Below are 14,202 nucleotides of genomic sequence, written 5' to 3'. Positions count from 1 at the left end.
TTTCAGTGCAGGGTGCTGAATACATGAGACAGCGCAGGTTTTCAATTGGGAGGCTCCCAAGAGCCACCCTAATTAAAACACCCCCACCCTGGAGCATTTGTTTAGGTGTCCATAAATGCCAACTAACACGTTTCACATCCCCCCCCCACAAAAAAAAAAATTGGTTCAATCCATTTCCAAAAGTTTCAGTGAAACAAAGAAATTTAAATAAAACTAATCAAAGATAATTTTTTAGAATATTAGAACCAGCCTTCTATGATATGGGGTATAGGCTGGAGGGAAAATTGGAGAACTGGATAGTTAAGCGAACAGAAGGCCATAAACCTGTTTCTGCCCCTTTCATCAATAGCCCACCTGGAAGGTTACCTGTAATTTAGGTATCAATATGCAAGAAATAAAAATGAGTTAACAAAAGGAAAATCAGTAACCAGAATTCCCCTCTGAGTGCATTAAACTCAGTCCTATGACCCTGGGTGCCGAGTTCTGCAGTCAAATGTTATTTTCCATTCTCTGATAAGCTTTTCAGCTAATATGAATGAGTACAGATCCAACCATCTCCTGAGGCTTTTTTTCTGTCTTCCTTGCAGCATAGGCCATGGATGCCCTGCTGGGATTATTCGGACATATAACACAGAATCAATATTCTGCCATCATAGGAGCTTTAGGAACTGCTGATACCTCTATGTTGCCTATGGCACACAGCAGTTTCACCTGGGGACTGAAATGCTGTGGTCTCACTGAAGTTATTGGGCTCACCATAGGAGAATCCAAGTGAAATGAAATGATGTCAGGGAGTCATACTGTACAGTCATGAGGCCTAATATGTATTAAAACTTTTGACATTTTCTGTGTAAGAGCAGTATATTGAGCTTCAGTTAACCCCTTGGTTCCAGGAGGATGAGTTCATGCCCTTGAATGCTGTCATACTCTATTACCACAGTGAAAACATCTTGTTTCCTCTGTCAGTTTTTTTGGAGAGCATGCTGAAAACATCTTGCTTGGACTTATCAAGACAGATTGGTCTAGATTTGTAAAGGCAAAGGTGGCAACCTTTCTGTAGGTACTTGAAATCTAATAGCTTATTTATATAAAGGTTAGGCTCTTGCTCTATGAATGTATCATCTGAATAAGCATATGTTATTGGATCAGACATGGATAAGGATTTTATTAATATCATATAATTAATTAATATCATACAATTAATATAATATATTAATACATTCTCAAGTGTCCCTCACAGTATTTCAATTATAATAGTATTTGACAGCTACAACATATAGCCCTTGCATTATTCCACATTTTCCCCTTGTTTATTGCTTAGTGCCCAATTATGCTACTAAGAGATAGTCCAAATTTGCAAGGGACAGCACATCCATGCACCACCCAGTACAGATTATAATCATTACCAACTTCCTATTACTCCAGGAAAACAGTAATTTGCTGCTGACCTAATACCTGTGGCAAACTACTATTTCCCCAGCGTCTCAGCTCTACTCAAGGGAACAAGTTAGCCTTTCATTGTTTGTTTGTTTGCCTTTGCTTTTTGTATTATTCTCCCTGTAGGTGTTAGTATTTTCTGACTGATTGTTAACTAAGGTATTCAATTTCTAGCTCTGCAAATATCCAGGAAAGTTGCAGCACTAGAAATCCTGGTGGGAGGGATTTCCACCTGCAGCAGTCCCCCTTCTTCTGTGGGCAAATCAGGTCTGAGGTCTACCCTTGGAAAAATCACCCTGCTCTGTGGAAAGTGCAGGGGTAACTACAGCTCATTATCTCCCAGTCTCCATGAAGAACTGAGTGGTGGGGATATCCCTCTATGCCTTTGACAAACCAGGGTAACTTAGGTCTATGGAAGGAGCAGGAGGCAGTGATTTTTTGCATTCCATCTGTCTCTTTCACCATGCAGTGATTTTTCACATTCCACCTCTTTCACCACGCACCTTTTTATTTATAAATATTTACAGGTAGACATGGTTTTTTGTTAACATGTGTGTTTGAGAAATAACTTCTTTTCAAGAAGTTTGCCAGCAGCATGGGCAAAAATCTGGAAGGAAGCCAAAGCACCATTTAAGCCAGTTTCTCCACATAATTTTATATGTTAAGAGTCTATCAGGTGGAATCTAGTTGCACCTGGGCTGTATCTTCAGCTTGCATGACGATTAATCTCCTACAATAGCTGCTTGCTCTTCTCACTCAAAAATCCATTTGTTTTGGCTTTTTGTTTGATAATTGCCCCTTAAGCCTCCCCTACTGCAACCAGACAAATATACTCACTCCTAAGAGTGCAACTTCCCACTTACATGTACTACTCACATGTATAATTCTGAATTATCTACTCCTTGCCATTAAATTTCTTTTGTACATTAAAGGGATCTTATTCTGTTGCTTATGCCATACTTTTAAAGGGCTTAAGTGATGGGTAGGTCTTGTGTGGGTCCTCTGGATGAGACTGTGTTTTGCTTTATCAATTCTAGCATGACAACCAAGACACTTATGCACAAAAATAAGTTTTCATTCTTATATTTTCTCTTTGCACGTCAGAATTATTCATCAGTTCAAAATTTTTCAGTAATTCATATTAGGGGGCAGAAATAGTACCATGGAATTTAGGTGATTAATCACGTACCAAGAAATAACGATGAATAGATGCAGTGATCTGCTAGCATTCTATCTGGCAAATACAAGTTATTGACAAACAAATTGAAATTAATTCAAACACTTTATTTGGTTATTTGGTACAAAATATCTAAGTAGCCCTGCAAAGTTTGCATGGGCTTTCAAAGCTGTGGAAGCTCTTATGTGCAGCAGAAACAGTAGGTTCTAGACCCAAGATAGAAGGTGGGGCGTTAAGAGACTGAAGAGGGAACTCTACAACCTCCTGTTTTCTAGTGTTTTTCAAGCTTTCTTCTGTGGAAAGCTGAAGTTCTATGATAGATCAGCATGATAGGTCCTCCTGGAGAATGAAAGTAATTGTGATTGGGGGTAATTATGGAAAGGAATGGGAGGTGGTGCACCTCCATTGCTGACCCAGTTGCTTGGCTCTGCTTGCACTCACACAGCCTGTGGGAGCCTGGGTTAGGGATTTGCGGTGAAGTGATATGAAAGGGTTCCATGACTTCAGGAAATTTGAAAACAACCATCTATACCAATGGCCAAGATCTGCTGTAGGTCTCCCAGTGGCAGCATGTCGGAAGAGGAGCTTTGGTACTCAAGTTTGCAAGGCAATAGCTGTAAGCTATTACATCTACAGGTACTGTAGGCTAAGTGCATGCAGAACTGCCCAATGGGCACTGGGTAGCTCCAACCTGGCTGCACGGGTACCTGGTCTGTACCTTCAGATTACAGGATTGCTTCCTTTCTGCAAACTCCCTTGGTAATCCACACAACAATGTTTGTTTGCTTTGGCTGTGTGAGAATTGTCTCTCTAAGTATATCCTTTAGAAACCAGGCAAATTCACTCACACTCCTGGCTAGATGTGCAGCATACAGTTACATCCACAGCCTAAGTGTATCCTTCTGAAATACCTATCCCTTCACATTACTCAAAAGGCTTGTGCTGTTTACATGGACACTATCATCTTTTTTGTATACAGCAAAAACAGAGGAAAAGAGTTAAAACTCATATAAATATTTGCTGTGACATTTAAAAATCTGTATTTTTAAAATATAAACATTCACTAGAATGCCATAACCCAAAACACAATAGTAACAGAAGCAGAAAGTATAACCAACCAGCACTAAAGACCAGCAAAAATTGATAGAAAATATATTTGATTTTTACACTTACGTTCACTTTGACAATATCTAGAGTTATCAGTATTATTTGTAATAACTGGTTTATTTAAAGTACATGCTCTTTAGCCAGTCATGCCCCTTTAACAATTAAATATTGCTTATCTATCTTCTGTGTAATTAGCCTACATCAGGAACATATCTACCCCATAAAAACAAAATAAAATAAAAATAAAATAGCCATCTTTAAAGAAAGAAAACGAACAAAAGGAGTATCGACTCGAAATCTTCAGAAAGAAACAGTAGCTCATGGCTTTCTAATGACATCTTCAAGCTGTATTCAATTATGAAAAATTATATTTTTCATTACTATTTTTTCTCATTATATGCACAAAGTCAGAAATGAGGCATTGTCAGTATGAAAAGAATTCATAAACACAACTTCCTATTATCTCTTTCTGTGCTATACTCAAAGTGTTGTCCACCTCATGTATTACTCCATTTAGGTAGACCACAGAAATACATTGAAAACAATCTGTGATAGTAAATTGTCAGAATCATCACCAGGCAGTGTCCAAAATTATGATAAATATGATTACAATCCAGTTCTTCTCAGACAATACAGATATAAGGCTGATTTCCTTGACATTAGCTGCAAAAATCCCTCCCTGGCTCAGATAAGGACATTATATATAAAACAGAGCTGCTGCTTTTCAGGTAAAGTATATGAACTTACCCTCCGCAGTTGAGGCTTACACTTTCAGATTACCAATAAATCTTAGCACTGAAAGTAATTGTGTCACACTATAAATATCTGCACTCTTCTCAAGTACACTCAGCTGCACCTTAGGGCATGGTTCTGTCTTCTTTCAGCTTCCCCCCCCAAACCCTTTTGAAGTTAACCATAAAGAGTTTGTACCTAGAAAAGAGATAAAACACAACATTCTAAGAATTTTCTATAACAAAAAATCCACTTATGAGGAATATAACAGAACTGATGTCATGTAAACTAGGTTTCCTCTAAATGGTCCCTTATTGCTGAATTTCAAAGACAAAATGTGAAGATCTGAAAGACAATTCTATCTAACAATGCATGTCATGTTGATTGTAAAAGAAAATATTTCAGAGAAGAAAAATACTACACCATCTTCTGCTATTAAACATTCAGTACAACTGTGCTCAATGTGGTATGTGTTCTAATCAAAACTAATCGAGTCACAAATACTGGCCAGAAAGATGAAGATGGAAGTTCTCTTTTGGAGTGAAAAGAGTGCAAGCTCAGTACATAGCAGTGGGAAAAGTAAAACCTATGTAGTATAGATTATATAACACAGTTTACTCAGTCATAAAAGGTGGCTTACTTAAAGAAAGAGGCATTAGTGTCCATGGATGCACTCAGCTGAAGCAGAAGGGCAAGTGCTTTGTCGTACACATAGGGTTTATGAAGTGGAAACTGCAGTACAATTGAGATTCCATTACCATTTAGGGACAAAGATGCTTCAGATACTTCTTGTGGGAAATGGAATTTTCATCTAAAAACCAACATTAGAAAACTTTTTCTGTATGTGAACAATCAGCCCATGTCTTACATTGGTAACTAAAGTAATAAAGTTGGAAGAGGTAAAAGCATTCCCCTGAGGTTGCTGTCATCTCTTTTTTCCTCCAGGCAATAATCAAAATGTGCAAGACATGCTAAGTTTGCCGTAACAATTAGTTTGCAATTCTGCTTTAAAATTATCCTTAAAATTGCCATAAAATTAATTCTTGCATTATTATTGCTTGCAATAATGCATAGCTTGGAATCAGTGTTTTAGGTGTGTAGTATTAAGATCTCTGACTTTCGCTTCCAGCTGTGCAGTCAGCTACTGAATAACCAACTATGGATGAAACTATTACTTTGTCCTCACATGCAATACTTCAAAATCCTGTATCATAAAGTAAGCTGGTTTTTTACTAATCAGCAATGCTTTATCAAACAACAGAAACTATTGTCAGAATTTCCTTCTCTTGTGTGCCTCTTCCAGATTTGTATAAATATAGAAATAATAATGATAATGAAGAAATGGCTACATATTCCTCATCTTCCTCAAAAAACAACTGTAAACAAAACTGGTAAGCAGTGCATAGCCCTAAATAGAGTTATATGAAACAGGAAAAATATTTCTGTATGGCTTGATTTGTCTGTTAGCAATTTCCAAGAGCCATAACTGCACATAAAAAATCTGGGTTCCTTCTCCAAACATATTCAGATGCATATTTGTATTCCATTATAGAATCGTATGTAAATGCTGAATTCTATCTAATCCACCCTCTTGATGTTAGCCTATGGCACTCCCATCAAGCAATGTCCAGTCCCTGATAGACTGTGCGGACACCTACAAGCATGCTTCCTCAGCCCATATCAACTGGCCCAGAAGCAAGACAGTTCTCCTGGGCACCTGAGCCAACGATCAATCTGTGACCTGCCTGGAGGTCTGTCCTAGTATTGCAATGGCTTCAAAGACTGGGGTATTTTCCAAGGCCCACTGAACTATCTAGCCAAGAATGGGGAAGGCCTCAGTGAAGAGGTTAAGACCTGATTATAGAGGTGGCATTGGTATCTGCCCAGCCTCTCCTACCATGGCTCAGGCCATGCAATCAAGAACCTCACAGTTGGTGTGCTGTGGCATGTGTGTGCCATCCTGGATCCATCAATGACCCTGCTTAAGAAGCTCCAGAAGCTCCTTGTGGAATTATTTTGGGATGGGTAAAACTGATTTCAGTGAGCTATCTTCTACCTGCCAACCAGTGAGGTAGGTGATAGGACCTGATTGACTTGGAGAGCAGGATGGTTGAAAAGCATCTGCTCTTTCCTGGCAAACCATTTCCCTGGGCAATGGTTAGCTTTTGTGGTCCTGTGCCACGTGGGGCATTGACTTTGGCTGGGAACTTTTCCTTCTGGAATCTGATCACCTTGGTTGGGACACCTTCCTGCCATTCTACTGCAGCACTGCACAGGCCTGACAGGTCTCCCTCTGCCTGAGACCCCAGGCCATGCATCTGTGATTTCCAGAGCTCTTGCAAGATCCCCTGGTCCACAACCTGGCCTTGCAGTGGAAAACAGTGAGCCAAGCCTCTGGAAGCCTTGTTTCCTCCTTGGTCCCATCACACATCATCAAACCGATCAACCTTCTTAACCCTGACTAGTCTACTTGGCTCCTGATTGTAGTTCTGACAGCCCAGCTGGGTCTGCAGTCCTGTCTTCTTTGCTTCATACCGCTTGGCCATGGTGGAGGTGGCCTTCCCCACAGATGCTGTCACTGCTCTGGAGAATCACTTCTGCACACAAGTGATGGCAGGTTACTGGACAAGTCAATACTGTCACTGCCTAACTTCTACAATGGATAACAATAAAAGTGGCAAGCCTAGTACCCTGCTGTTCCTCATGCCCAACAAGACTAGCAGTGGGATATGCTTTGCGGTCCTGTCTAGGAAGGCACTGTACATGTGCACAATCAAGGTGAATCTCACCCAAGTCCTTGCCATCTACGCTGGCATGATGTGGAGGTGGTGCTTAATGGCAGAAGCAACAAAGCAAACCCACCTGGTTTGGCACACCCTGTACAAGCTGCCCCTCACCAAGTGGTTCAGCAATCTCCAGTGGTGACTCCTACAAGGGGCCCTGGCCACCAGCACCTTTGTCAATCACTGACACCCATCAGAACTGAAGTCTGGACTTTATACACAGCGATGACACCTACATGCCTCCCTGGACTACCCTGGGCTGCATCCACTCTTTGCTACCCTCATCACCCTCTTTAGGGCACTAGACTTTGTCATCTGTGAAACTGTTTTGTATTTTCTCTCTCCCATACCAAGTGCCTGAAGGGAATACGATCTGCTTCGCCAATTTTCTGCTGGGTCAGGTCAAGATGGTGCCCCAGAAGAGCCACAAGAACCAGATCACAGGGCTCTGATGATGCCCTCACATGTTCTGCTTCCTGGTCCAAGACAGTCTCTCCCTTGAGTCTGGACACTTCATTTTACTACAGAACATGGCTCCGTTTATGTTGTGCTGGGCCACTGAGAAGACACTTTGCATGGTGGAAAATGGATGGTTAGTCTTAAACATGTGATTCCATGAAGAGCACTGGGGAGGGGGTTTCAATTTCTGGTGATAATGATTGTTCCTGACAAGTGTGTCATGCCCAGCTACACTGTTGCACTTTGATTTGTAACATTTTAATAATAAACTTTAAAAAGAAAAAGAAAGCAACTCTTCCTTTAATTCCATTTTCACCATACTCCTCTCAGATCTTCTCCCCCATCCAGAGGGAGGTTTTTGCCATATCTGTGAGTTGAGAAAGCTTTAAAATTTGGCCACAGGCATAGTTCACAACAACAGAAGGAAGAGAAGTGTTTCCCAAACATTTCCCTTCCTTCTATTGTTGTGAACTATGCCAGTGGCCAAGTAACCAGCTGATTGGCTACCTTGTACCCCAGGTATGTGCTTATGCTGTTATTTTTTTGGATGAAAGCAGTAAAATAAATGCATCTGCAGCTAGTTTTTGTGCAGAAATGTTTCTGCTAAAATCAGCTGAGGCATCTTTAGAAGCTTTTAAAAGATGACATTGGTTAGAAAAAAAAAATAGCCTCTCTACAATGTTTTCATCTACCAATTCACACTATCATTATGGATCTGGAGAACTGAAATTTAACCCTCTTTCTATCCCTTTCCTTAAAGTTATTCAGCTCTGAGATTTTTAAATGGTTTATTTCTATTGTGTTTTGTGGTACCTTTTTAAAGTCTTCTAATAAATATGTAAAAATCAGGAAACAGGAAGTAAGCTGCTGTAGAAGATTAGGAATTGTTCAAACGGTGAAAATACCAAAAGAGATCTAACATATGATATAGTTCTCCAGAACTGTGCAATTCCAAAGGATGGTGCTGTATCCTAATATCAAGAGAGCAGATAGCTTAGATTAGCCTGGAAATTTATGCACAATATGGGGGAAAAAAACAAACCAAAACAAGCCCAAGAAACAATAATACAGTAACCATATTCAATTCTAACAGGTTACAAGCATGCATCTGAGAGAGATGGTCAAAAATCCAGTCTTTAGAGGCAGTCCAGATTTTCTATGTGCTTTCTTCATAACATTATTCAAGCTCATTGCTCTCCTACTGCATTGTTTGCATTAAGCTACTGCTGTAGGCAAAACAGAAGGTATCAGTGGAAACATTTGTTCTACAATCCTTATTTGCTTGGGAATGTGAGGTTGTGACTTCCATTTTCAGTGCTGACAAGTAGTCTGGGAACACTGAAAAATGCTTTGGGAAATCTCTCCTTTTGGGACTGAGTATCAGAACAAAGTCACACATTTTGATGCATCAAATCTAGCAATCTTATCTTTGACTAATCCAAACATGAATAAAACCAGGGAACAATTAAAAAAAACATTACTGTAAAATATAAAAGGATTTGGTACCAGAAATAATGAATATTGCAATATAAGACAAGTGGAACTGAACCTTAAAAATAAAGCAAATCATGAAGGTGAAACAAAAAGCTATCATCTTTACCACAATGAAAAAACAAGGCATGCATTTTAAACAGAATAGTAAACTTTTACTGTAAAATGATTAAAATGTACAACATCAATAGATTTCTCTAGCTGGCTGTCAGTGATATCATATAAACAGCATATTAAATGCAGAGAACTGCTTCCATTATCAGCACATTTCTTGGTACCAGTACAATTCTCAGATGGTCAAATAATAACTGTCATGTGATTTAAAATCACTTGAGGTCCAATTTTATCAGCCTTTGCACAGAATAGTACTTTATTATGTAAATGGCCTCACACTGAAATCAGACTACTAATAGCAAATTTGGACCCTTGAGTATTAGCATTCTGTTTTAACCATGCTAAAATTGTTTAGCAATGCTCTATCTGCCACACCTTGTTACTTAACTGTAGTCATGCTCAGAAACAGACTGGTACAGCTAAGGCTCTACTCACATTTCTAGTGTATATCGCTACATCACGTATGAAATAATTGGATAGAATATCTTGAATCACCTCCTATAAAATCCAAACACAGCTATCAGACTTCATTTTTAAGGAACTCGGTGTACATGGCCTCTCTCCAGGATCTGCTTTCTTATTAAGCATCAGTACTCCAATGACAAATTAATCCTCCTGTTTAAGGACTTTGTGTCATATTAACAAATGAAAAGGAAAAGTTGGTATTTAAAGCAGAAGCTATTTGTGACATTTAACTCCCAAATTAAGCTATTTATACTTTAAAAAAATTAAAACATCCAACTAAGAATATAAACACTGTTTACAGCATGCACCATTTTTGTGCAGTCAATTAATTCCTTCCTCCAAACTATGAGAATTCTGCAGACGGACATTATCTTCCTGGAAAAAAACAAGACACTTACTCCCTATGAAAAAGAAATCATAGAATCACAGAAAAGTGGGGCTAGAAGAAATGTCTGGAGATCATCTAGTCCAAGCCCCTAAACCAGTAGTCACCAACCAGTTGACCTTGATTGACTGGTTGATTGTGGAGCCTCTGACACTTTGTCAGAGGCTCCATGATTGGCAGCAGCAGGGCACACATGACTGGACTTAGCCACACCCCCTGCCGCGGGGGCTGGGCTGAGTGAGTGGGGTCAGAGCCTGGGCAGCTTGTCTGGGAGGTGGGGGGTGGGGTGGGGGCAGTAGATTCTGTGGTGCCCTTTACTTATAAAAAGTGATCTTCACCATAAAAAGCTTGGAGACAACTGCCCTAAACCATTCCATATAAATCCTTGTCTCATCTATTACTAAAATGACGCAGTCAACCCTGGCACACAACCACAACACATAGCACCTAATCTGCCATGAGTAAGGCAGGGGGGACACTGGCAGCCAGTGTTCTGTTGCTGAAAGTCTTGTTAAAGTATGCTCAAGAAATCTAAAGAAGAGAGCAACATCCCACTACCAAAGAAAGCAATTCCTGCCCCTCCCTGAGTCCCTGTCAATCTGACTGCAGGCAAAATTCCCTCTTGACCTTTTTGAAAACAAGTGCCTGTTTTTTCTTAATACATTATCCTAAATCCACTGCACTGCAATTTCATTAACATAAAAGAATCCCAAAGTATTTGTATTATGCGATAACCCTCCCTTTCTTCTAGAATGTTTTACTGTTAATATAAAGGAATCAATCATAGAAGGTCCTGAAAAATGGAGTTGGCAGCTCAGTAATCATTTCTGAACCGGAAATTACAAAGGCTGAGTTGAGAAAAGTTAGACAGCTCCAGTAGCTACAAATCCTGACTAGAAAGATGCCCTTTGATAGATGGTAAATGTTTTCATAATACTAAATACCTCAATCATCAAGCCACTATAAGGTTCAATTATAAAGAGGCATAGCAGTTTTAATAAGAATATACATAAACTATAGACTTATATTTTAACTTTATTCCTAACAGAGAACCAGGTAGATGTTCTCTTCCAGGTACTTCCTTGGATGTTTATCCACAAAACACTTCAAGGAATTAAAGAATGTACACAACTGGAAATACTATTACTGAATGACTATGATCTGGCTAAGGTAGGAACAATTGACTCACTCTCAACAAGTACTTCCCATATTTACTCAAATACAAGATGAGGTTCTTTCCACCCACCAGTTAGCATGGGGGAAATAGCCTCTTCTCTCATATCATATACAACAAAATGCTCACTAAATGCACTGTCCATCATTAAACTGCCAAAAGCAGCATGCACTCAGCAATGAAAAGCAACTATAAAGTTGATTAAATGCAGCCAATACCAAGCATGACTGTAAAACATGTGGCCCACATTAGGCAATGTTGGCAACATCCTAATGAGAACCTACCACAAGAATATGTTAGTGTAGCCCATCTGAATAAGACATATAGTAGCACACATTAAGTACAGTTCCCCTCACAGCTAACACTACAGTATTTTGTGTCATGGTGAGCCACAACATTGCATACAGTTCACCCAGAATCCCTCTACTGCACACTCTCTCAGCCTGTTGCATGTAATTATTGTGGCTCAACCCTCTATGAGATGAAACCATACCAGGGTGCCCTGTGTCTCGTCTGCATATAAATGTTTGGAGCATCCCAGGACTTGTGATATGAACATACAATTTACTATGGAGCTGCCTAATTAGCTCTACAGTAAATTCTCAACATCTACATGTGTGGCCTTATTAAACTACAGGAAAATAATTAACTCTGCTACAGCTTAGTAAATACAAGTACTATCTTTCAGTGGTATTTTTGAGGGTGCAGCAATGCATGTGTTAGACGCAGATGGTGCTGGCTAGAGCGTGAAGGTGCTTCGGTGCCTGTGAATTAGCCCCACACTGGAGCACCCTCATGCCCCATCTAACCCCTTCACAGCATGTTGACCCAGAGAGAAGCTCTGGGCTGGCAAGCTGACACCTGGGAACAATAAACTCTGGCACAATATGCACCAGAGTTTATTCATTTGTATTAATTTTATGTATAGATGCACCCAGTTTGTACAATATATATGTAGGTGCCAAAGTGCTGCTCACGTGTGTCCATGTGCTAAATCTGTGTTAAAACTTGCAGCAGTTTCAAAAAAAGGGAACATGCATTAATTCTGAATAAACTATGTGCAGCAATGCAAATTGCACTATATGCAATGCAGCAATGCAAACTGCACTATATGCAAATTGCTATAGCCATGTTTACCTCCAAGGTTATTGCTTTCAAATTAGCTCATTTCCACAGGTTCAGAGAGTGCAGAGTTGGACAGTAAAAAAGAGGGAGAGGGGGATGTCAGGGGAAAAAGCTAGGACAAAGCAGAAAGCAAATGTCTACTTGACCCCCAGATTTATTTTCCCTGCTGCAGCAGTGGGAAAGAGACAAATTCAAGGGAAGCCTCCAAAAATTAGATTCTATATATGGAATATTATAACTAATTTATACATTTTCCATATACAGAATCTAATTATTTGTGAGTCATCTTATAATCATAGTCATCTTCTATTAGCATAAATAAGGTAAATATGTACATAACTAAGTGCAACACAACATAGGCAAGGTAAAGAAAGGGCTCACTGGATCAGAACTAGTGCTGGTTGGCTCTAGTACTGTATGTGGGATAAGGGGACAAAAGACTATTTTCAAAATTGATTTTTTTCCCCTAGAAGACATGGCCTCATTCACACACAGCTATAGGTCTTCAAGCAATAAATTTCCAGACATCCTCTGATATATTTATATATATAACACATACACACATAATATAATGTATACACAATTCAAACACAATATATTTTATAACAGCAAGAATCCCTTCTGGCCTTAAAATCTATGAATCATGTCTGACTGAAGGCCCGGGTACAAGCAACTGATGATAGAAAGGAAGTGGTGAGCCGGCAATTTGATACAATCTTTTCCCTAACCCTTCTCTTCAAAATAATTCTGATTCCCAAATGACCCATCCAAATAATTCCAGACTATTTCTAATTCCACAATACCTCATTCCTCTGCATCTCCCAACACTGTTGCTCTTTTCTTGCTGGAAACAACCAGGCACCCCGCAACTTTTATCTGCAAATCAGAGGAAGTGGTTCTTCCATTCTGTTCAGCACTAGTAAGATCACATCTGGATAACTGTGTGCAGTTTTGGACAGGGCACTTTAAGAGAGATGTAGATAAATTAGAAAAAATCCAAAGAGGAAGAACAAAAGTTATCAGAAGTCTATAAAACAGGACACATAAACAAAGACTGAACTGAAAAAGAAAAAACCCTGCTTAAAATACTGTTGAACTTTGGCCCAAAGAGAATTGTTAATCTGCTTTTCAATTAGTTTTATTTCATTATATCACTTCACACTTCAATATTCAACTACCTTGTTATATTTTGTTTCATTTAAACAGATGGAAGAGTGGGGTGACAACTGTTAATTACAAAAAAGGTAGTATAGAGGAATTGCACAAAGTAAATCATACAACAAATGATATTGATATTACCTGTAAGTAAACATTTAACCAAGTATTTGTGTGCTTTTTATTTTGTTTTGGTATGTTAGCAGCTACAAGAAATTCTTTAACTAGCCCTTATTCAGAGTGCCATTTAAAATTTTAATTATACTTGATTCAAATGGCCAAACCTTTAAAAATGTAATTCCCTTAAAATGTCTTATGTTGAACACGGTGATTACAAACCAATAAACTATTTTAAAATATTTTTTTTGATAATATGAGATATCCTATGCATGGAACTTAAATGGGAAGTCCTCAGGCTTTGTAACAACATTTTTTTCCTACTTCTCCAAAGAACCAAATGGGTAGTGTGCCCTGCCAAGGAGTATTTAAACTCTACAAGCTGCAAAGTAGAGTAAGCATATTGCAAGTCTAGCAACTACTAATGGGCTGATGAGGTGATAAGTAGAATATTAATAAATGAATATTTAAGATGTTTGCT

The 14,202-nt window shown here is 39.0% G+C and overlaps 1 protein-coding gene across 5 annotated transcripts in view; it reads right to left on the bottom strand.

The window, feature by feature from the left end:
* DLGAP1 (DLG associated protein 1) overlaps positions 1–14,202 on the bottom strand; it is a 698,746-nt gene that overhangs the window by 537,053 nt on the left and 147,491 nt on the right. Inside the window, exon 4 of one of the 5 annotated variants that reach the window (XM_090039737.1) lies at positions 13,253–13,412. The exons of the other annotated variants lie outside the window; for them this stretch is intronic. The gene's annotated coding sequence lies outside the window, so the exon portion shown is untranslated. The remainder of the gene's footprint in view (positions 1–13,252; positions 13,413–14,202) is intronic. 5 annotated transcript variants of the gene reach the window in all.

Source organism: Crocodylus siamensis, chromosome 3, assembly GCF_052110815.1.
Source record: "Crocodylus siamensis isolate JL-2025a chromosome 3, ASM5211081v1, whole genome shotgun sequence".
Taxonomy (NCBI): domain Eukaryota; kingdom Metazoa; phylum Chordata; order Crocodylia; family Crocodylidae; genus Crocodylus; species Crocodylus siamensis.
This window is presented reverse-complemented; position numbering and strand designations above follow the sequence as displayed.